The sequence below is a fragment of the Cervus canadensis genome, chromosome X, assembly GCF_019320065.1.
Source record: "Cervus canadensis isolate Bull #8, Minnesota chromosome X, ASM1932006v1, whole genome shotgun sequence".
In the NCBI taxonomy this organism is placed as follows: Eukaryota; Metazoa; Chordata; class Mammalia; order Artiodactyla; family Cervidae; genus Cervus; species Cervus canadensis.
In genome coordinates this window covers 108,130,882-108,156,629 of record NC_057419.1, presented here as the reverse complement: position 1 = coordinate 108,156,629, position 25,748 = coordinate 108,130,882, and positions in this window count along the sequence as shown.

Genomic DNA, 25,748 nt, shown 5'->3' with positions numbered 1-25,748 from the left:
TTTTTGAGATTAATTCTTTGTCAGTTTCTTCATGTGCTATTATTTTTCCCATTCTGAAGGCTGTCTTTTCACCTTGCTTACAGTTTCCTTCATTGTGCAAAAGCTTTTAAGCTTAATTAGGTGCCTTTTTAAAATTTTTGCTTTTATTTGCATTACTCTGGGAGGTGGGTCATAGAGGATCCTGCTGTGATTTATGACAGAGAGTGTTTTGCCTATGCTTTCCTGTAGGAGTTTTACATTTTCTGGCCTTAAATTTATATCTTTAATCCATTTTAAGTTTTTTTGTGTGTATGGTGTTAGAAAGTGTTCTAGTTTCATTCTTTTACAAGTGGTTGACCACTTTTCCCAGCACAACTTGTTAAAGAGATTGTCTTTTCTCCACTGTACATTTTTGCTTCCTTTGTCAAAAATAAGGTATCCATAGGTGCATGGATTTATCTCTGGGCTTTCTACTTTGTGGCATTGATCTATGTTTCTGTCTTTGTGCCAGTACCATACTGTCTTGATGACTCTAGCTTTGTAATATAGTCTGAAGTCAGGCAATTTGATTCCTCCAGTGCTAGCTTCTTTCACAAGATTGCTTTGGCTATTTGAGGTTTTTTGTATTTCCATACAAATTGTGAAATTATTTATTCTAGTTCTCTGAAAAATATCATTGGTAGCTTGATGGGGATTGCATTGAATCTATAGATTTAGTTGGGTAGTATACTCATTTTCACTATACTGATTATTCCAGTCCATGAACATGGTATATTTCCACATCTATTTGTGTCATCTTTGATTTCTTTCATCAGTGTTTTATAGTTTTATTTATATAGGTATTTTGCTTCTTTAGGTAAATTTATTCCTAAGTATTTTATTCTTTTTGTTGCAATGGTGAATGGAATTGTTTCCTTAATTTCTCTTTCTGTTTTCTCATTGTTAGTATATAGGAGTGCAAGGGATTTCTGTGTGTTAATTTTATATCCTGAAACACTACTATATTTGTTGATTAACTCTAGTAATTTTCTGGTGGAGTCTTTAGGGTTTTCTATGTAGAGGATCATGTCATCTGTGAATAGCCAGAGTTTCACTTCTTCTTTTCCAGTCTGGATTCCTTTTATTCCCTTTTCTTCTCTGACAGCTGTGTCTAAAACTTCCAAAACTATGTTGAATAGTAGTGGTGAGAGTGGGCATCCTTGTCTTGTTCCTTACTTTAGGGGGAATGCTTTCAGTTTTTCACCATTGAGGGTAATATTTGCTGTGGGTTTATCATATATGGCTTTTATTATGTTGAGGTATGTTCCTTCTATGCCTGCTTTCTGGAGGGTTTTTTTTTTTTATCATAAATGGATATTGTCAAAGGCTTTCTCTGCATCTATTGAGATAATCATATGGCTTTTATCTTTTAATTTGTGCATGTGGTGTATCACATTGATTGATTTGTGAATATTGAAGAATCCTTGCATCCCTGGGATAAAGCCCATTTGGTCATGATGTATGATCTTTTTAATATATTGTTGGATTCTGTTTGCTAGAATTTTCTTAAGGATTTTTGCATCTATGTTCATCAGCGATATTGGCCTGTAGTTTTCTTTTTTTATGACATCTTTGTCTGGTATTAGGGTGATGGTGGCCTCATAGAATGAGTTTGGCAATTAACCTTCCTCTGCAATTTTCTGGAAAAATTTGAGTAGGATAGGTGTTAGCTCTTCTCTAAATTTTTGGTAGAATTCAGCTGTGAACTGTCTTGTTCTGGGATTTTGTTTGTTGGAAGATGTTTTATTACAGTTTCAATTTCTGTCTGTTAAGATTTTCTATTTCTCCCTGGTTCCGTTTTGGAAAGTTATACTTTTCAAAGAATTCATCAATTTTTTCCAAGTTTTCGATTTTATTGGCATATAGTTGCTGATAGTAGTTTTTTAAGATCCTTTGTATTTCTGTGTTGTCTGTTGTAATTTCTCCATTTTCATTTCTAATTTTGTTGATTTGATTCTTCTCCTTTTTTTTCTTGATGAGTCTGGCTAATGGTTTGTCTATTTTATTTATCTTATCAAAGAACCAGCTTTTAGGTTTGTTGATTTTTGCCATAGTCTCCTTTGTTCGTCTTTCATATATTTCTGCCCTAATTTTTATGATTTCTTTCCTTCTATTAACCCTGATGTTCTCAAGTTATGAATTTAAACCTCTTGCCTCTGGCTTTCAGTCTTATTCTTACAGTAGTCTCAAGATTTCTCCATCCATACCACACTGATGATAAAACATCTAGGTTAATGGAGAAGATTCTCCACAGTGAGGGACACCCAGAGAGGTTCACAGAGTTACATGGAGAAGAGGAGAGGAAGGAGGGAGACTGAGGTGACCAGGAGGAGAAGGGGGAAATAAAAAGGGGAGTGAGAAATCTAGCCAGTAATCAATTTTCTATGTGCTCTCCACAGTCTGTAACACCCAGAGAGGTTCACAGAGTTGCATAGAGAAGAGAAGAGGAAGGAAGGAGATAGAGGTGACTAGAAGGAGAAAAGGAGGAGTCAAAAGGAGAGAGACCAATCTAGCCAGTAATCAGTTCCCTGAGTGTTCTCAACAGCCCAGAACACCCAAAGAGATTCACAGAGTTGGGTAGAGAAGAGAAACGGGAGGGAGGAGATAGAGGTGACCTGGAGGGGAGAAAAAGGAGAGTCAAAAGGGGGAGAGCAAAATCAAGCCAGTAATCACACCCCTTAGTAAAAATGGGTACTGAAGATTAGATTCTTAAAGGTACAATATTAATAACAAATATAAAAAAACAAAGATTAAAAATCTAGAGTAAAGGTTAGACTCTCAAAAATACAATATTAAAAATACAAAACAAAATCACAAAAACTATGAAAAAATATATATTAAATTTGCTTTAAAAATAAGGTCTTTTTTTGTCAAGGTAATAGTAGGTTATAAAAATGAAAATTAAAGGACTAATAAACAACTTAAAAATTAAAAAAAAAAATGATAATAGTAAAATATATCTAGGAATTTCTCTGGAGCTGTTAAGGGCAGTGTGGGGTCAGTTCAGTTTCAGATGGTTCCTTTTTCCACCTTATACTTCTTAAGTCTCTAGGCCCCTTCCAGTGGTTAGTCAATGCTAACTACAGGATTTTAATCTGTTGCACCTGTCACTTTTTGTTTGTTTTGGCTTCCTCTGTTTTCAAATCTCTTTAGTGTCTAATTTCTGCCCTGACACAAGAGGGTGAAGGTGGTTACTTATTTAGCCTTCTTGTTTAGTCGTGCTATGGGGAGGGAGGAACACTGTAAACAAATATCACTGGCATGTGGGGGGAGTACTTGCAGTGTATGGACCCCACTGGATTTGCCCCAGCTCATGATGCATGTGCTTTCCTGGTCTACACTGCTCAGGCTACAGGTTGCTCTGCAGGGGATCTGTCCAAAGCATGCCCTGGATTTCTTGCACTTCTCAGGTCTAAGAAGCTCAGGTTCAGGTTCTTGGGTACTCCACAAAGGCACAGACTCGGTTGGGTGTGACTTTTGTGCCCTTCCCAGATCCAAGCAGCTTGGGCGACCAGATGCTTGGCGAGTGCACTGTCCCAGGTGGTCTGTGTGTCTTAATCACCTCCCTGGTCCCAGCTGCACAGTTTTCTGGGTGTGCTGTGAGAGCACCATATCAGGTGTGCCATGTGTCTCCTCTAGGGAGCTGATCTCTGGCTGCAACCCTCCTAGTGGATGTCAGCCATCCAGGATCCCAGGAAGACTTGGTTAGCAACTGGGAGCCTGATCACAATTTGGTGGAGGATGCAGTCTCTGGGGCCAAGATTGCCCTTTGCCTTCCTGCTCTGGCTGTTGCCCACCTGCCTGTCTGCCTCCAGCGGTGGCGGTGGTGGGGGGTGGGGGTAGGGAGAGGGTGTGGGCCGGTCCACTGCCATCTAGCTCTCCTCTGGTATTCGCTCAACCCTTTGGTCTGTGAGTAGGCCAGGCTGTGCCTTAGGTTAGAGCTATCAGCGGGAAAGTTCTCTCTCTCTCTCTCTCTCTCTCTCTCTCTTTTTCTCTCTCTGGCTATCCTACAGTTTGGGTTGCTATCTCACGTTTACTCCCTCAGATAGTCCTCAGGGCATTCAGGCCCAGGTCTTTTTTTTTTTTTTTCCTCCTGGTTATGTTGCCTTCTGAGATTCCACAACTCCCCCAAAGACCCGCCAGTGAGAGGGTTTCCTGGTGTTTGGAAACTTCTCCTCCTTCATGACTCCCTCCTCATGATGGGTCTCCATCCTTAACTTTTTTGTCTCTCTTTTTGTCTTTTATATTTTGTCCTGCTGCTACTGCTGCTGCTAAGTCACTTCAGTCATGTCCGACTCTGTGTGACCCCATGGACGGCAGCCCACCAGGCTTCCCCGTCCCTGGGATTCTCCAGGCAAGAACACTGGAGTGGGTTGCCATTTCCTTCTCCAGCACAGAAAGTGAAAAGTGAAAGTGAAGTCGCTCAGTCGTGTCCGACTCTTAGCGACCTCATGGACTACAGCCTACCAGGCTCCTCTGTCCATGGGATTTTCCAAGCAAGGGTACTGGAGTGGGGTGTCATTGCCTTCTCCAATATTTTGTCCTACCTCCTTTCAAAGAGAATGGGCTGTCTTTCTGGGTGCCTGGTGTTCTCTGACAGTGTTCAGAAGTTGTTTTGTGGAAGTTGCTCAGCATTCAAATGATCTTTTGATGAATTTGTGGGGGAGAAAGTTGTGTCTCCATCCCATTCCTCTGCCATCTTAGGACTGCCTCCACTATTCTTTTTTCAATGTGGAAATTTAATTTTTTTTTCCCACCAAGTTCACATATATGTCTGAATCTGATTCTGGTCTTTCCACTGTGTTCTACTTATCTGTTTTGTCTATCTATGTTTTGGTTTTACATTGTCTAATTAAGACATGATAAGTCTGCAAATGTAGTGGGACAAATCATCTTTTTTTTTTCCTTTCCCATCTCGGAAATGTCTTCCGTGACCTTTATATTATGTATGACATATGTGGCTCATTCCTAAAACTCACAGGTTATTGCCCAGGTTTTTCATTGATAAGCTAAATAAAATAATCCATTTAAGAGATAAAATGACACTTTTCAAAGGAATATCAGGTCCAGAAAGGCAAACCTCGCCCACCTGAGATTGATAATGGCAGCTAATATCAAGGAGACACTTACTAGGTTCCAGAGACTTTGATAAAAGCCTTATATACACTAATACCTTTAACCCACATAATAATCCTGTTTGATGTTATTCTATTTACAGATTTTTTGAGTCAATTCTAGTCATTTATGATCAGTGATAGAACTGTCTATCTGCTGTATTTTACAGCCTTTAAAGTTATTAGACATACATTACTGCATTTGTAAAATTCCAGCAGATCTTGAGCTGCCCAACTGCTGGTTTTTCATTGTTAGTCTGGAGGCCTTTGTTCCCGCTTAGAAAAACCCTTCCCTTTCATCTTTGCCTCCTGGGGCCAATTATATTTCCTCAAAACATATCATTTGTCACTGAAAAGCATAATTATGAAGCTACTATGGTAGTTCAGCATATGGGATAGGTTCACAGCCTCTCAAGAACACTGCTTTAAAAAAGTATGACCTCTTCATTTTGATGGAGATGAAGCAGTTTATTCCACTGTAGCAGTTTATTCCACAGGACTGGAAAAGGTCAGTTTTTATTCATTCCAATCCCTAAGAAAGGCAATGCCAAAAAATACTCAAACTACTGCACAATTGCACTCATCTCACATGCTAGCAAAGTAATGCTCAAAATTATCCAAGCCAGGCTTCAACAATATGTGAACAATGAACTTCCAGATGTTCAAGCTGGTTTTAGAAAAGGCAGAGGAACCAGAGATCAAATTGCCAATATTCGCTGGATTGTCAAAAAACCAAGAGAGTTCCAGAAAAAACAAAAAACAAAAAACATCTATTTCTGCTTTACTGACTGTGGCAAAGCCTTTGACTGTGTGGATCACAAAACCTGTGGAAAATTCTGAAAGAGATGGGAATACAAGACCACCTGACCTGCGTCTTGAGAAATCCGTATGCAGGCCAGGAAGCAACATTTAGAACTGGACATGGTACAACAGACTGGTTCCAAATAGGAAAAGGAGAATGTCAAGGCTGTATATTGTCACCCTGCTTATTTAACTTATATGCAGAGTACATCATGAGAAAATCTGGGCTGGATGAAGCACAAGCTGGAGCCAAGATTGCCAGGAGAAATATCAATAACCTCAGATATGCAGATGACACCACCCTTATGGCAGAAATTGAAGAAGAAGTAAAGAGCCTCTTGATTAAAGTGAAAGAGGAGAGTGAACAATTTGGCTTAAAGCCTAACACTCAGAAAACAAAGATCATGGCAAATGGTCCCATCACTTCATGGCAAATATATGGAGAAACAGTGGAAACAGTGGAAGACTTTATTTTGGGGGGCTCCAAAATCACTGCAGATGGTGATTGCAGTCATGAAATTAAAAGACACTTAATCCTTGGAAGGAGAGTTATGACCGACCTAGACAGCATATTAAAAAGCAGAGACATTACTTGGCCAGCAAAGGCCTGTCTAGTCAAAGCTATTGTTTTTCCAGTAAACATGTATAGATGTAAGAGTTGAACTATAAAGTAAGCTGAGCGCCAAAGAACTGATGCTTTTGAACTGTGGAGTTGGAGAAGACTCTTGAGAATCCCTTGGACTGCAAGGAGATCCAACCAGTCCATCATAAAGGAAATCAGTCCTGAATATTCATTGGAAGTACTGATGTTGAAGCTGAAACTCCAATACTTTAGCCACTCAATACAAAGAGTTGACTCATTTGATAAGACCCTGATGCTGGGAAAGATTGAAGGCAGGAGAAGAAGGGGATGACAGAGGATGAGATGGTTGGATGGCATCACCGACTCAATGGACATGAGTTTGAGTAAACTACTGTGGCTGGTGATGGACAGGGAGGCCTGGCGCCATGCAGTCCATGGTATCGCAAAGAGTCAGACATGACTGAGCAATTGAGCTGAACTGAACTAATTCCATTGTAGGCAAACTTGATGGAATCTACAATAGTGATTAAATGTCATTGGAAAGTGCACATAGCATAAAAAATATTACCCAGTACATCTCATTCTGAACAACATCTCTTTCCTTGGCAGTCGTTCTAACCAAAACCATTTGGATCATATTGTGTATTATTATTTTTTTTTTAAATTTCCAGTCATATTGTATTTTCCCTGAAAATATAGAAGAATTTGTGAAATTGCTTTGAGTTATTTTGTGTGCTTAGTCGCTCAGTTGCGTCTGACGTTATGTGACCACATGGGCTATAGCCGCCAGGCTCCTTTGCCCATGGAGATTTCCAGGCAAGAATACTGGAGTGGGTTCCCATTCCATCCTCTAGGGGATCTTCCCAATCCAGGGATTGAGCTCAGGTCTCCCGCATTGCAGACGGATTCTTTACCGTTTGAGCCACCAGGAAAGCCCTTATTTTGAGGTCTAAGGACTCTTTGTGACCCCATGTATTGTCACATGCCAGGCTTCCCTGTTCTTCACTATCTCCCAGAGTTTGCTCAAAGTCATGTCCATTGAGTCAGTGATGCCATCCAACCTTTTGGGTATATAGCCAATAAACAAACAATATTGTGATATTTTCAGGTGAAGAACAAAGGGATTCAACCATACATACACGTGGACCCATTCTCCCCCAGACTCCCCTCCCATCCAGGCTGCCACATAATGTTGAGCAGAGTTCTCTGTGCTATATATACAGTAGGTCCTTATTGGTTATCCATTTTAAATATAGCAATGTTGTACGTACTTTTCTATTGAAACAATGTAATGTCTAAATAATTTTTGAAAAATAGTCAAAGAATTTGCTCTAAATATCAAATGCCTAAACTGACAGATATATCAGGTTAAATTCAGATTCTTGGCAATTGACAATATATCCTCTATTCAGTGACTCTTCTATGAGACTAAGACTATAACCTTTGGCAAAGCAGGTCTTAATAAGTTTTGCTTCTACTTATTTTCATTGTTATCATTTTATCCTCCTCCACTATATAAGTGCTTAACGGATGATTTTGATTGGTCTCTTAAAATCTTAGTTTGTTATTGGAAATTTATTTTCAGTATCTGAAGAGTAAGAGCAAGAAAGGGATCAGCACTGATAAAAACAAATTCTCTGTGATAGATGCTTTATACATATACAGTTACCCTTCACGGCAGTCTAGTTAGGTGGTTTTTACAAAAGGCTAGGTATTTTCCTGTTATAGCACGATTGAAGCAAAAATTAGTTATTTTCCTGTTATAGGAAGCAAAAACAAGAAAATCTTCTTAATTAATGTGAGAAATAGTTTCCTAAGATTGAATATGGGGACAGTGTGTGTGTGTTTTTTGGGGGGGTGCATCTGTGCACACCTGCATTTATATGAATCTGTGTGCTGCATTCAATTTGGTTTTTAATCACTGTCCTCAGTCTGATAGGTCTCAAATATTGCAGATTGTATGATATACAAACCATGGGAAAGTCATGTCCAAAGGTATTAGGAAACTCCAGAGGCAAGAACCAGATGTACCACTATTGTGATTGACTATGTTGTTGTTGTTCAGTTGCTAAGTTGTGTCTGAGTCTTTGCAACCACTTGGACTGCAGCACGCCAGCCCCCTCTGTCCTCCACTATTTCCCAGAGTTTGCTCAGATTCATGTCCATTGAGTTGGTGATTCTATGTAATCATCTCATCCTTTGCTGCCCTCTTGTCCTCCTGACTTCAATCTTGCCCTACATCAGAATCTTTTCCAATGACTTGGCTCTTCACATCAGGTGGCCAAAGTACTGGAGCTTCAGCTTCAGCATCAGTCTTTCTAATGAATATTCAGGGTTGATTTCCTTTAGGGTTGACTGGTTGGATCTCCTTGGTGTCCAAGGGACATGAGTCTTCTCCAGCACCACAATTCAAAGGCTCAGTTCTTAGGGGCTCAGCCTTCTTTATGATCCAGCTCTCACATCCCTCCATGACTACTGGAAAAATGATAGCTTTGACTAGATGGACCTTTGTCAGCAGAGTGATGTCTTTGCTTTTTAATATGCTGTCTAATTTTATCATAGCTTTCCTTCCAAGAAGCAAGCATGTTTTAATTTCATGGCTGCATCTGCAGTGATTTTGGAGCCCATGAAAATAATATCTGTGACTGCTTATCTATCATCAGTTGTCCAAAAACAGCATCCTTTGGTAAAACATGTGGAAAACCTGAGGACACCATGAACTTATTACTCTGCAGTTGGTGTCACTCAAACACTACCTTCTTGCTCATCTAATTATATTCATTTTACTTTATTTTTTCTTCTATCCAGCCATACCTATGGCCCTAGATAACAGTTATTAGTACTACTGCACTAGTGATCAATCTGGTGAGCTGTTTTTCAACTGATCACAAGACAGCCACCAACCAAATATTTCCTAACTTTTCCCTAGATGAAAAGATCACCTTGTATCAGTGTCCCCAACCATCAAAAATGCTAGATATAACTTTCAATGTTGAAAGTTTTGCTTCAGTTTTTATGATGCTGGATTTTCTAGAATAGTTGGTAGATCTCAGCTGAAACGTATAACACCACTGAAATCTATTTCTTCTACTTAAATTGACCTCAGGTGAGAGCATTTTATGGATGCTAAAAGAGACTTGGTATCAGTTTGGTGTCCAGCAACATGATATTGTAAATAATTCAGGGCCTTTCCTTAGTCTATCTTTTTAACCTCATCTCTTCTGCTCTTAGCCAAGTAGGTCATATTCGACCTGGTTGGAATTAGGCTGGGTGAGTGCACTGATCACCCTGGGCTCCTAATTAGAAATCTCCAGAACAAGGGTTTTCTAGAGGTAAAAGAAAGCCAAAGAGGATGGAGATCAAGGTAGGAGGTGAGTGCTGAAAAAGAAAAGACTAACAGATAGAATCTAAGGACTTGAGGCTGAGAAAGTGATAAGGGTGAGGTATAGTCTAGGTCATATGGGTCTTGAACAAATGCTAAGAGCTAGACATGAAACTCCACATCCCTGCAACTCAGGCCTCACCAAACTGTATTCGGTTCCTGCAAATAATTATACATTTTGATTCTTAATATCATACAGCTCAGTCTATATGGAGTTCCCTTTCTCATTTCTTTTTTATAATTTGAGAACACTTGCATCCTTCAGAGTCCAACTCAAATACTATCTGCTCACCAAAGATTTCCCTGATGTTGTCATGCATGATGTATTCATTGTCTGCTTTGTGTTCTCTGAGAGTTTCCATTTAAAGCTATTTTAACTAAACTATCAGCTGACTCTATGTTGAGAGCAACTCCAGACATGCCTACGACCATATGTACCACTTAAACGAGCTGTCCTCCTGAATCCAGACTTAGGGTCTTCCTTTAAGTTTTACCTTCTACCACTTCCCTAAAACCAAGCTGTAACCTCTTTTATTCCTATCTCCCAGCCTTAGATTCTTGACTTGCTTGGTTTTTAATTTTAAGCTTCCATCCTCCTATTTCCATATAGAGATTTGGTAGTCCCCTGCCATGCTGTTTACTTTGACTTGACCTGGAAACACAATAGGATGAAATTCTTCCTGAGCTCCATGCCCCACAGTAGTAGAAAAAAGCTGTTATACTTTTTCTCAGGCTTAGGCTCCTGGAATCCTGTGAGCTGAGTCTCATGCTTTGTCCATGAAAAAGAAAGGGAGATTAGACATATCATATAGTAATCCTCCATAAATATTCACAGGCTGAGTGGAAAATGAATTAAGTTCCACCTATTTTTTTCTCAAAATCTTCCTCTTTCATAAACGTCACAAATGAAAATAGTAATAAATTAATACATGTTATAAGATATATTAACTTAATATATGTGACCATAATCAAATGAATTTTGAGCTGTTGTTAAAAACTAAAGAAAAATGCAAATATCTAAATGTATGTATCCTTAAGTGCATTTTTATTCTAAAACTGCAGCCATAATTGAGTGGCCTTTTGATTTAGTAGCCACAATAGAACAACTGGTCAGTTGGAGTATTTTCCTGAAGAGTTGTGATCCAAAAAAAACCTAAAGAATGACTAAGTGAAACAGGTGTAATGTGTTTTATGAATTTTTATTCTACTCATTAAATATTCATGGAGTCAAAGTCAACGTGCCAGCCAAAGTCCTTATTCGTTTCTTTTACATGACCTCTTCTAACTGTGGGATAGTTTCACTACTTTGGAAACAAATTGCTTTCCTTCTCTGACAAACCCTAAGAGAATTCAGCAAGTGTAAAATATACCTAATACTTTGACAAGAAGGCATGATGTTTTCCTTGATTAACAAGATTAAGAAGGTTATGAGTTTATAGACTTTTGCTCCAGAAAAAAAGCAAAAAACAAAAAACAACTGCAAAATCTTTTTCTGTTATACTGTGACTAGACCAGCAAGGAGATGTAGATCCAGCTTCCTAGCAATTAGAAGTCACACTAAAGCAACACCATATAAAGAACATATGAAAATATCACCCTACCTAATTCAGCTATTGAATTAGTAAGAAAAGAAACTATTTTCATAAATATTGATGGCTGAAATTGCAATATGACTTTCTGGGAAAAGGCAAGTTGTAATTTTCTGTTGCTTAGAAGACTCAAAAGTATATTTTTCCAAGGTCATTTGACATTGTCATTTTATTAATATGTTTCCTTCCCTCAGCAAAGTGAATAAATCAAATATATACTTTTAGATCCATAGCTACTTTAAAACAAAACAAACAAACAAAAAGTACTGCTCTGATTCTGGTCTTTAGATTCTCTTCACTCTTTTCATTTTGCAATGCTTTGACAAACCAACAACTGTGCTGTCAAGTTTAGAATTTAAATAGACTTTCATAAAAAGCTTTCACGAACACCAGCTGTAATGTCAGCAACCAACTCCATCTTTATTTTCTGTCTTCGAACAGAAAGCAGACTCAAGATGGCTCTTGCCAGCCACAGCTTGGGAGGTAGGCTGTAAGGGTGGTTCTTGCCATCTGTGAGAAGCCAAACAGACTCACAGCACAAAATGCGTGGTGGACAAAGTGTCTACTTTCCTGTGAAGTTGGACTGATACTACTTCTGGCAAGATAATGTTATTGTTTTAAAATTATCCTTGTTATATAATGCAACTTAAACTAGATATGACACAAAATTCAGTCAGAGCACAACTGTATATTGCCAATAAGGCCTTGCTGATATATCACTTTTTGGAATTTGAAACATTTGTGGAAATTCCAAAAGATAATGCTAATTCATAGGCCTGGCTAAGGCAGAAAAGAAGACAGGAAGCTGGGAAAAGATTGTGACAGTGACAAGCCAACAGTCCTTTGCTGGATGAAGTTTGCCAGAGGAAGATGCAAAAAGACAAGACTGAAGACAGAATTAAGGGAGGGAAGGAGCTACAACAGGGAGAGGAAAGTCAGATTTGGCAGAAGAGGCAAAAGGGTTTTGAAACTATGTAAATAGTTTAAAATATACAGTCAGAGCTGATGGAGAAACTCAGCTAGGAGAAAAGAAGAAATGAACAAACATACTTTGTGAAAAGTAAGCAAACACTGTGAAATAAAGCATTGAGCAAAATGAAAATGATATAGACTTTTGTACTGAGGGACGAGAGAGACCAGAAAACATTTAAATGTGTGGAGCATTACCATTTATAGCTGTAGAAGTATTTTTTAATTGGTACATTGTACAGAACTCTTTGTAAGAATAAAGAAACTGTTTTATTCTCTTAAGATTGTATTTCTGTGTTACCGATTGAGATTTCTGATTTCTTTTCTTATTTTGTTTGTGTCCTATCTTTTTAATGAACTTGGCTAAAAGCTTGTCAGTTTTGTTTATCTTTAAAAAAAACACGACATATTCCACATGCACTTGAAAAGAACACATATTCTGTTGTTTTTGGATGGGATGTCCTGTAGATATCTAGTCTAACTTAACTAATATGTTATTTAAGGTCACTGTTTTGTTGCTGCCACTGTTTCATTGCTGCTTTTCTGTCAGGATGATCTGTCCATTGATCTAAGTGGAGTGTTAAAGTTCACAATTTTACTTTATTATTGTCAATTTCTCCCTTTATGTCTGTTAATATTTGCTTTATATATTTAGGTGTTCCTATATTAGGTACATACATATTTAGAAATGTTATATCTTGTTCTTATATTGATCCCTTTATCTTTATATAATGCTTCTTTGTCTTTTTTTACAGTCTTTGTTTTAAAGTTTCCTTTGTCTGACATGAATATTACTATCCCAGCTTTCTTTTTGTTTCCATTTACATGGAATATCTTTTTTCATCCCCTCACTTTTGGCCTGTGTGTGATTTTAGCTCTGATGTAAGTCTCTTATGTGCTGTCCTGAGTCGTGCTAAGTCACTTCAGTCCTGTCCAACTCTTTGTGACCCCACGGACCATAGCCTGCCAGGCTCCTCTGTCCAGGGAATTCTCTAGGCAAGAATACTGGAGTGAGTTGTCATTTCCTACTCCAGGGGATCTTCCCAACCCAGGGATTGAATCTGAGTCTCTTACATTTCCTGCATTGGCAGGCTGGTTCTTTACCACTAGCACCACCTGGGAAGCCTTCCAGACAGCTTATGAGACAGTCTTGTTTTTTTAATCCAATCAGCCACCCTATGTCTTTTGATTGGAGCATTTAGCCCGTTAACATTTAAAGTGATTATTGATAGGTATGTACTTATTGACATTTTGCTATTTGTTTTCTGGTTGTTTGTGTAGTTATCCCTGTTTTCTTCTTTTACTCTCTTCCCTTGTGGTCCGGTGATTTTCTTTAGCGGTATGCATGTCTTCCTTTCTCTCTAGTTTAAATATTTTAGGTTTTTCAATTGTGGTTACCATGGAGTTTATATATGTTACCCTGTAACTATTGCTTTAAACTGATAGTCATTTAAGTTCAAACATATTTTAAGAGTACAATTTTTATTCCCCTACCACATTTTATGTTTTTGATAAAATATTTTACATCTTCATGTTTATCCTTTCACTGTTTATCATAGTTATAGTTGCTTTTACAATTTTTTCCCTTTTAACCTTCATGCTAACTTTGTTGAGTGGCTGAACCATAGCCTTTACTAGATATTTGCTTTTACCAGTGGACTTTTCCAATTCCTATAATTTCTTGTTTCTTGTTGTATCTTTTCTTTTTCACTTAAAGTAGCCCCTTAAACACTTCTTGTAAAGTTCATTTAGTACTGATGAAATCTTTGCATTTTGTTTGTTTGAGAACCTCTTTTTGTCTCATTCAATTCTAAACGTAAACTATGAGAGGTAGAGTATCCTAAGTTGTGGGATTTTTCCCTTTCAACACTTTAAATATACAATGCCACTCTCTTCTGGCCTGCAATGTTTCTGCTAAAAATTGGTGGATAGCCTTGTGAAGAAGGGTTTTATGTGACTCTGTTTTTATCTTGTTGCTTTTAAAATTCACTCTTTAACTTTTGTCATTTTAGTTATGATGTTGGTGTTGATTTTTGAGTTCATCTTGTTTGGTACTATCTATAGTTTTCCTGGTGGCTCAGCAGTAAAAAATCCACCTGCAATGCAGGAGAATACAGTTTCTATCACTGGGTTGGGAAGATCCCCTGGAGAAGGAAATGGCAATCCACTCCAGTATTCTTGCTTGGGAAATCCCATGGACAGAGGAGCCTGGAGGGCTATAGTCCATGGGGTTGCAAAAGAGTCAGACATGACTTAGCTACTAAACAACAATATGAACAGCATACTTCTTGTACCTTGATATATGTTTCCTTTTTCAGATTCAGAGAGCTTCCCTTGTAGCTGAGCTGCTAAATAATCCACCTTCAATGTATGGTTGAGAAGATCCGCTGGAGAAGGGATAGGCTGCCCAGTCCAGTATTCTTAGGCTTCCCTTGTGGCTCAGCTGTTAAAGAATCCACTTGCTTTGTGGGAGACCTGGGTTCAATCCCTGGGTTGGGAAGATCCCCTGGAGAAGGGAATGGCTACCGATCCATTATTCTGGCCTGAAGAATTCCATGGACTGTATAGTCCATGGGTTTGTAAAGAGTCAGACACAACTGAGCAACTTTCACTTTCAGATTCAGAAAATTTTTAACCATAATTTCATCAAACATATTTTTAACCCTTTTCTCTCTCCCTCTCATACTTCTGGGACACCTATAATACAAATGTTAGTATACTTGATGTTGTCACATGTTCCTCATTTTTTAATTTGTTTTTCTTTTCACTGTTCATATTGAGTGATTTTCATTATTGTATATTCCAGATTGCTTAGGCATTCTTCTGTATCACCTAATCTTCTGTTAATTCCTTCTAGTGTATTTTTCATTTCAGTTATTTTATTCTTCAACTCTGACATATTTTCTATATTTTCTAATTTTTTGTTAAAATTCTCATTGTCTTCATCTTTTTCTCAATTAGCATTTTATTATATTACTCTGAACTCTTTATAGGAAAAATTATCTCCATTTCATTAGGGTGTTTTCCAATTTTTTCCTGTTCTTTCATTTGAAATATATTCCTAGATTTCCTCATTTTGTTTAACTTTCTCTGCCTCTGTGAAATTAGGAGAAATAGTTCCCTATCTCCATTTTGAAGGCATTTCTTTGTGTGTGAACATCCCTATGCAGGCTGCATGTGCTTGGAAGCTTTGGTGGGCGAGCTGGATCTGAAGTGAACAAGGGCAGTGTCTTTCCCCAGAGTATGCTGATAGCAACAGCCTTGGTATAAGGTAGTGCTGGAGCTGGAGGAACTAGAGCTACATTCAGGTGTGAGTTGGAGCTTCTTTTATGCTCTGTGGTATTCATGACCCTATCAGGGTCAGGTTTGAGGCCTTAGGGGCTGGAGCAGGAGTCCTGAGGGAGTTGGGTTTCTCCCACATGTGATGACAGACTCCCCATTGTTTGGAACTTGGCCAGGGCATGAGAGTTGGGCTGCATTTCTAGGCCGGTTTCACTTTTTCCCTGGTATGTACCTTGGTTAGGGGCTGGGTTGGACCTGAGAGGCTATAGCCACACTACTGAGCTGGGTTTACTTCCTCCCAAGTGTGTGCACAGACACATGTCTTCAATTGTCTCTGCTCTGAAGCTGATTTCACTCCCTCTGAAATGTGTGTACCTGCCCTGGTAATGGTTGCCTCCACACTGGTCAGAGGCAGGACCGGGGCCAAGAGGGACTCCATTTCCTCTAAGTGTGCACACTTTCATTGGCAATGGCAGCCTCTGCCTTAGTTGGGGGCAGCACCAGAGCTACAGGTGGTGGAGCAGAAGCCTGGGGGACATGCTGTGACAGTCCTGGCAAGCTGCTAGGAAATTTTCAATCTGCTGTCTTCACACTGTGGCTGGGAGTAAGCAAGTCTGTGTGTGCTCTTCAGGATGGAGGCAAAGTTTCTTAACAATGTTCTGGTGAGCCCCGCTGGTTTTCAAACCAACTGACAGGGCTCATCTTCCCTGTGTTAGATTGCAGGGCTGCAGTCCCTAGTATGTGATTCAAACCCCTTACTCCTCACAGACGATCCCAAACACTGTGATATCCCTTCCTTGTCTGTGTCCCCAACTAGGGGTGCAGGTCCTGACTAGATCGCTTCTCCTCCCTTCCTCCCAGACTATGAGTGAATCTTTCCTTATAGTTTTCTAATAGGAGTTGAATCAAATCTCTTATGATTGTACAGTAGAAGTGACAAATAGATTCAAGGGATTAGATCTGATAGAGTGCTTAAAGAATGATGGATGGAGGTTTGTAACATTGTACAGGGAGTGGTGATCAGAACCATCCTAAAGAAAAAGAGATGCAACGAGACAAAATGGTTGTCTGAGGAGGTCTTACAAATAGCTGAAAAAAGAAGAGCAGTGAAAGGAAAAGAAGAAAAGGAAAGATAAGCCCATCTGAATGCATAATTCCAAAGAATAGCAAGGAGAGATAAGAAAGCTTTTCTAAGTGAACAATGAAAAGAAATACAGGGAAACAAGAGAATGGGAAAGACTAGAGATATCTTCAAGAAAATTAGAGATACCAAGGGGACATTTCATGCAAAGATGGGCACAATAAAGGACAGAAATTATATGGACCTAACAAAAGCAGAAGATATTAAGAAGAGGGGGCAAGAATACACAAAAGAACTGAACAAAAAAGATCTTCATGACCCAGATAACCATGATGGTGTGATCACTCACCTAGAGACAGATATTCCTGGAATGTAAAGTCAAGTGGGCCTTAGGATACATCTCTATGAACACAGCTAGTGGAGGTGATGGAATTCCAGCTGAGATATTTCAAGTCCTAAAAGATGATGCTGTTAAAGTGCTGCACTCAATATGCCAGCCAATTTGGAAAACTCAGCAGTGGTCACAGGACTGGAAAAGGTCAGTTTTCATTCCAATCCCAAAGATAGGCAATGCCAAAGAATGTTCAAACTACCACACAATTGTGCTCATTTCACATGCTATCAAGGTAATGCTCAAAATCCTTCATGCTAGACTTCAATAGTATGTGAACCAAGAACTTCCAGATGCTCAAGCTGGATTTAGAAAAGGCAGAGGAATCAGAGATCAAATGCCAACACCTGCTGGATCACAGAAAAAGCAAGAGAACTCCGGAAAAACATCTACTTCTGCTTCATTGACTACATGAAATCCTTTACTGGATCACAACAAGTTGTGGAAAATTATTAAAGACATGCAAATACCAAACCACTTTACCTGCCTTCTTGAAGCATCAGTTAGAACCAGACATGGAACAATGGCCTGGTTCAAATTTGGAAAAGGAGTACACAAAGGCTGTATATCGTCACCTTGCTTGTTTAACTTATATACAGAGTACATCATGCAAAATGCTGGTCTGGATAAAGCACAAGCTATAATCAAGATTGCCAGGAGAAATATCAACAACCTCAGATATGCAGGTGACACCACCCTTATGGTAGAAAGTGAAAATGAACTAAAGAGCCTCTTGATGAAGGTGAAAGAGGAGAGTGAAAAAGCTGGCTTAAACCTCAGCATTCAAAAAACAAAGGTCGTGGCATCTGGTCCCATCACTTCATGGAAAGTAGATGGGGAAACAATGGAAACAGTGACAGACTTTATTTTCTTGGACTCCAAAATCACTGCAGATGGTGACTGCAGTCATGAAATTAAAAGACACTTGTTCCTTGGAAGAAAAGTTGTGATCAACCTAGACAGTGTATTAAAAAAGCAGAGACAATTACTTTACTCACAAAGGTCCATCTAGTCAAAGCTATGGTTTTTCCAGTAGTCATGGATGGATGTGAGAGTTGGACCATAAAGAAGACTGAGCTCCAAAGTTTGATGGTTTTGAACTGTGGCATTCGAGAAGACTCTTGAGAGTCCCTTGGACAGCAAGGAGATCAAAACATTCAATCCTAAAGGAAACCAACTAGGAATATCTTTGGAATGACTGATGCTCAAGCTGAAGCTCCAATACTTAGGCCACCTGATGCAAACAGCCAACTCTTTGGAAAAGACCCTGATGCTGGGAAAGAATGAAGGCAGGAGGAGAAGGGGACTACAGAGGACGAGATGGCTGGATGGCATCACCAACTCAATGGACATGAGTTTGAGCAAACTCCAAGGGATAGTGAAGGACAGGGAAGCCTGATGTGCTACAGTCCATGGCATCACAGAGTCGGACACTACTGAGTGACTGAAAAACAACAACAACATAGAGGAGTTGTCTTTGTAGTCTTCAGGTTGATTTCAGCAAGAATTGTTCTACATGTAGTTGTAGCTGTGATGTTTTCATGAAGTTGGGTGATATTAGAGTCCTCCTACCTTCCATCTTGATCATACCTCCTAGAGAACTGAAAATTGTACCAATGGCTCACATTTGTGGCGTACATGATGGTAATTTTTTAAAGCAATGTTGGTTTAGAAGATAAGGTAAGGATGAAAATTCTACCTCTCTCTATACCATGAATCCTATTCCAATGCAGATGTTATATTCTAAATGTAAAATATAGCATGCTCTATATTGACATGGATTTACTGAGGGATATGTACATTAAAAAGTGGTCTTTTTGTGAAGTTAATGGCAGTCATTTTTTAGAGAGAAGACCTTATATTTAAGGAAGTTTCAGGATTCAAGGGTACGTTGTAAGTGAATCAAAGAGACAGGAGCTAAAAATAAATCATTTCATTTGATTATTCAGTAGCAGGTTTATCTTGACATCATTGTTAATTTAACCTTTTAATTTAATCTTTTTTTTTTCTAGCTGCCAATATCTGCTGAATGGGGCATAGCAATAATCATTAAGCTTGAATTAAAATGTGGGACTGAGTGCATAAGGAACTTTGCATTTTAAAGCCATCCCAATTTTCCCTAAATAATATAGCCAAAAAGGTCTGAAAATTTTTCATGTTGAAAAATCTGTTCAGGAATTGGTTTATGGGCATTATCTTACTTTAGCTGTGTGCATCTGTATTCATTGATAGGATTCCCGAGTGTTTCCAGGATAAAACTGGAAGAATAACATTATCTTTATAGTGATACCCCAGTGTATCATGTACTTTTTACTTTGTGATGAACCAGGAACTACGCTGTCAATGATATCAAAAACCCAGAGCTTTTTCAGTTTGTACATGCAAGAAAATTATTTCCTTGTAAAGCTGACAATACTCATTAAAATGCCTTTGAATTCAAAGTGAGATCTTCTAATGCACAATGCATCTTCTAACTATATACAAATTTTCATTATAATAGAGACTTTCAGACACAAAAGTAAATTAATACATAAAATGTTTTTATCCAACTAACATTTAATTTGACTTCACTATTTGAGGGTCCATTGTGGGACCACAAGAAAGTAAATCTTCATGAAGATTATAATCTAGTTGGAGAGATCTACTTCCTACTAAGGCAAAGCTAACTATTAGTATAATTATAAATTCTGAGGGGAAAAGGGGCAGTTCAGATGAGAAACATTGCTAGAGGTCACAAGAAGGACAATTCTCTAACAAGAAGAGGTGTAATAGTTAAAAAGAATGAAAATTTTTTTGAGTCTAGAGATCTGGAGTTAAGTTAGGACTCTATTACTTCAAAATCTGAATAGATGACCTGATCTCCCTGAGTCTAGGTGCCTAGGGTTGTTGGTCTTTGGGGTTCCCACTCCAGTATTCTTGCCTGAAGAATTCCATGGACAGAGGGGTTGCAAGAGTTGAAGATGACTGAGTGACTAACACAATACTACTGTAATAGACACTATTCAGATTCTTTTACTTTTTCAGATATCACTAAGTAACAGCTATGTGCATGGCAGAATTTATTTAAACTTGGGACAGTAAAAATAATGTAAGTGCCAGAGGAAAATGATAAAATATATGCAATTTTAAATTAGCATCTTCTACTCATAAAAGTCTTCTGATCATTTCCTTCAATGGAGAATTTCCAAAGGTTCTTTGTATTTATTTTTAGAATACAGCCTCTGATCATATCACCAGCCTTTCCTCTGTCGTATCCTCAACCTTTTCCTTCCCTCCCCTACATGGTTTCCCATTCCCAAAGTCTTCTTCATTCCTATCTTAGGCAAAGCAATTTAGTTCTACTTTTGACTCATCCTTAGATCAGTAAACATTTAGACACAGGAGCATTGAAAGGTCTCATACCTATTCACTCTTAGAGATGGCAAATTCTTGTGTAATTCTGCCCTACAGATTTCTAACTAAAAATCCATCCTGGAACACTCACCAAATGTGCAAAATGGTGTTGCCCTTGTTCCACCCTACTTGTCTGTATTGCTTTGTTGTGAGTGTCAAAAGTTAGATCTCAAAATTTTCTTCTTTAGTCAATTTGAATACTGAATGTAGTATATATTTAGAGTACACTTACCAAATATTTATACCTTTCTGAAGTAATGCATTTAATTCTCACAACAATCCTATAAGATAGGATCCTCAGTTAGTCACATATTACCAATAAAGAGATTGAGGATCAGAGTAGTTGTCATTTGTTTCAGTGTCACACAATGGGTAGGTAGCAGAGCCAGAATTCAAAATTAGGTGTGTCTGAGTGCAAAGCCCGCATTCATTATCCAATTCTACCTCTCACTGGATGGGCTGCAAAAGGCTACATGTAGAAGATGACATTTGAGCTGAGTTTTGAATAATAATGAGCAAGATTCATGCAGGTGGATTCTTTACTGTCTGAGCCGCCATGGAAGCCCAAGATTTCAATAGATGGAGGCATGCATACAAAGATGGAAGCTCAGAGAGAATATTCCAAATTGAGAGGACCACAGGAAAAAAAGGTATCTTTAGGATGTGATGCATCATATAAGTTTGTGGTAACACTTTCAGGAAATCAGTTAGCAACAAGATATATTTCAGTCATGAACCTAAGATTATTGGCAAACTATATTTAACTGTCCCTGTCAATCCCAGGCTACACTTCAGATGTTGTCATACCAAATAATTTCAAGACAGTAGATGAGGTTTATAGCTATTTCTTTTTTCATAAAAGATAACTCTTTGAGTCATGAAGTGAAGTTAAAAAATAGGATCAGGTAAAATCAGAGAAATCTAAAGAACACTAAAATTAAAAGAAAAAATTGAATTTTACCTTTTAGAATAGAGAACTGGCTAAGAATGCTAACACTTTTCAAGAACATCAACAAATTGCCTTATATTAATGTAAATGTGTATTTTATATGAGATTTCTTTTTTCACATCATCATCAACTCCAAGTTCTAATTAGCTGTCATTGTTGGTAGAAATTTATTGATTCGTTGGACAAAATTGATAGAACTCAAACATTTTATTAATGACTGTGGATTATCACTATAAACTTCAATCACTTTTCTTGGTTATTATAAAATGATGGTTTATCTCTGCACTAAGTAGCCTCAGAAAATATTTTCACTTCTTTTGCATGACATATTTATGGTTTTCCTGTATTATTAATTCTAGTCAGGCTGTCAGAATCCTCTTTTTTTTAACCCCCTTCTACTTCAGATCTGCTGCAGCTTATTAGAGCTTATTATAATTCTGTCTAAAGTTAAACTACCTCTGAGTGAGAGCCTGGAATGTTTCTTCATGAATAAACTTGTGATATCTATTTTGGCTGCTGAAGGCATTTGTTTGTGTTTTAATTTTTATATATTTTGTGATTACTTAAGGAAGCTATGGACATGAGAGTTGGGTAAGGAAGGATGGATATAGACATTTAAAAGTAGAATCTTTAAAGGTACATTTAGAAGAGCCAAAGCAGAGAATCCTTTCAAAGCACAGAAAATGAAGAGAAATCATATTTTATTTATGCGTGTTCCATATTGAATCAACTCTGAAGAATCATAAAGTTACATTTTAAAATTGTAAATTTTAAAAAGTTTAAAAGGCATAAAATAAATATGTAAAATATATTGTATGAAAGTAGGAAAACATTTCACCATGTTTCCGAGGTAGTCTAGAATAGTCATTCAAACCTCTATGCTTTAGTTTCCACATCTGTAAAATGTAGATAATTTAATACCACCTTCCACTTAGGGTTGTTAGGAAGATAAAATGAGTTAATATGCATAAAAAAGAAGTAGAATATCATTTGGTCTATAATAAATGCAACTTAAATGAGTCCTTCTTTATCCCTTGTCAGCCTTTTGGCTAAGATCACTTGTAAATGAGTCCTTTTATTAACACAAGGATTGTTTTACATTTTCCTTTGTTTTTATTTTTAATGTTCAAAGACTCCATTCTATCTATTGGGAATACTGAATGTAGTATATATTTAGAGTACTTTTATCAAATATTTATACATTTCTGAAGTAATCTCATTTAAGTCTCACAACAATCCTATAAGGCAGAATCCTCAATTAGTCACACATTACCAATAAAGAAATTGAGAATGAGAGTAGTTGTCATTTGTTTAAGTGTCACACAATGGATAGGTAGCAGACCCAGAATTCTGTACAATTACAGAATTGCAAAACACTGTAAGCTGTGTAAAACTTTGCTTTTCTTATTTGATTCAGTGCCTAGCATTCTTGCTGAATGACTGGATGGGTCATGGTGGAGAATTTACAACTTTAGATGTATTATAGGCAATGTTGTTGTAGATTGTGGGCTGAAATTATTTCTGTTCTAGTAAAGACTTAAGTGTCAAGTGTTGGCAGGGCCAGATTAAATTATGGTGAGTTTTGTGATAAATACCTTGTTCTTTGGAAGACTATGCTTTAGTATTTAACTTAACTTGATGATGTGCTAATGCCAAGAATGATGAACTAGCAGCCATGTTACAATTAGATTGTTCATTTTATCATTAGAAAAATACAATAAATAAATGGCAATACAAATATATCATCTAGGTGCTCTTTTGACTTATAATATTCCCAATATAGAGAGGAAAATTTTGTAGGCAATATTGAAAATTACAGTAAATAGAAATCCTTAGACCATTTCTTTCTGATATCAATACCAATATCAATATCAATTATCTGAAGAGTTTTTAAAATTCACACAAATGTATTAATATATCTGTCCATGAAAAATGCCATCATAACAAGTAAAATGGCAAGTTTAGAGAAAGTTTGCAATATATTTAAAATGTACAGTATATTTAATGTCAAAGACATGCAACCTTAATACACAGAAGATGTGTGTAGGAGGAAAAAAAGCACATATAAAGAGAAAAATGAGCAAAAATCTATCAGGTAGATACAAAAAAAAAAAAAACCCACAAATGGTTAATAAATCTCACTAGCAATGAAAATGCAAATTAAAATGAGATAAATTAGCCCCCAGTGGAATTGGCAGGGTTTTTAAATGACAAGTATTCAGTGCTGACAACATCGTCGGAAATAAGCACTCACACCCTGCTGGTGATCGTGTAAATTGGTCGGCCCAGTCTGCAGAGCAATTTAGCAAAGCAGAATGTCTTGAAAATGTTCATACCCTTTGACTCAGCAAGTTTGCTTCTAATAATATATCTTACAAAAATAATTGGACAAATGGGCACCTATAAATGAACAAGGACATTCATCATATAATTTTCTTCTAATATTGAGAAAACAAAGTCATTTAATGTTGGTTTGGTTGGCTTTGCACTAGTTAAGTAAATTAAGATATGCTATATACCAAGAAATACTGCCAAATTTGTTGATTACTTAATTATTTGCTACTTGTCTTATTAGCATTACTTCATTTCCTCCTTACCACAACATTAGGGACTAATTATTTCCCCATGTTGTACATGAGAATATTGGCCATCAGAATAAATAACTTATCCAAAAACTCAAAACTAGGTCCATCAACTGCCAAGACTCAGTCTCTCAACAATATGCCATATTATAGTATTTGGTAACTTGGAAAGAAATGAAAAAAGCAAGATGTCAAATAGTGCCTATGTATGATTTCATTTTTCATGTAGTTATAGGTGGTAGTGTTGCAGAGGATTTTATGACCTACTTTTGCACATATGTTTTCAATAAGTATATTTGTTCATGTAATATTTAAAGTTATGTTTTCAAATGAATTGACTTCAACTTAATTGCTAAGTCACTAGAGTCATATTCAGGAACTCAACTAAAATCAAAGATATTCTAACACAAGAGAGAAGTCCTTGTGTGTGTACCTGCATTTGTGTCTACTTCAAGTACTGGGAATGGAAAAGAATGAAAAACTTATTAACTGACTTTACTATTTATTCTCTATCTCTCTCTTTAGATGCTAAGTTGTGTCTGACTCTTGCAACCCCATGGACTGTAGCCTACCAGGCTCCTCCATCCATGGAATTTTTCAGGCAAGAGTACTGGGGCAGGTTGCCATTTTCTTCTCCAGGGGATCTTCCTGACCCAGGAATCGAACCCAGGTCTCCTGCATTGCAGGCAGATTCTTTACCAACTGAGATATGAGGGATAGTACTTAATATGTTCCACTAAGTTTATTTCAATAGTTAAAACAACTCACTTCTTACACAGAACAGTTCTATCACATGACTCATAAAGATCCATCCTAAATGAATACAGTAATTGCAGCATGATTTTACATAGTGAACTCTGTACTCAATATCAAATTTTCCCTTTGTGTATTACCATAACCAGAATGAAAGATTTCATAATAATGATAATACTGAAATCACTTTCTCTTTTGTTATCATTCCATACCAAAGAGCTAAACATAACATTTAATTCATAAATTTAATTCAGTTCATAGATACAAAGCATATGCTGTCTGCCAATTAAGGGGGAAGTAAAGACATGGTCCTTGCCTCTGTGAAGCACACTGTCAGGTTGTGGAAAGAGTTATGCCATGCAAATTGATCATGTAATAAAAAATGTAATTTTTGGAAAGTTGAAAAGTGGTCAAACAAATGGCATTCATTCTTTAATGCAGTTCCACTTACTGGGTGCCAAGAAGTGTCCTACATACTGCAGATACAACAGCAAATGAAACATAGTTCTTGGTCCCAAGTGGCTCACAGTCTAGCAGGGTACTCACAAAATGATTAACAAAGTAATTTTTATGAAAGGTGTAGTGGAGCCTTAACTAATTGAGGTTATAAGAGAAGAGCTCAAAAACTGTTTCATCTTTGACAAGCAGAACGTGATGGAGTGAGGAAACCATCCTCTTCAAAATGTTTGAATGAACTGGTACATCTAATATTATGACAATGTATTTCCGCACAATTTTTATGCATTATTACTTAAATCTGGTCGACATTCTCCTTTTCACAGGCCAAGGCTGCCAACCAGGCATATCATAACATCACAATTCTGTATTCCAAAATGTTTTCTTCTGTCTTGAAATTATGTA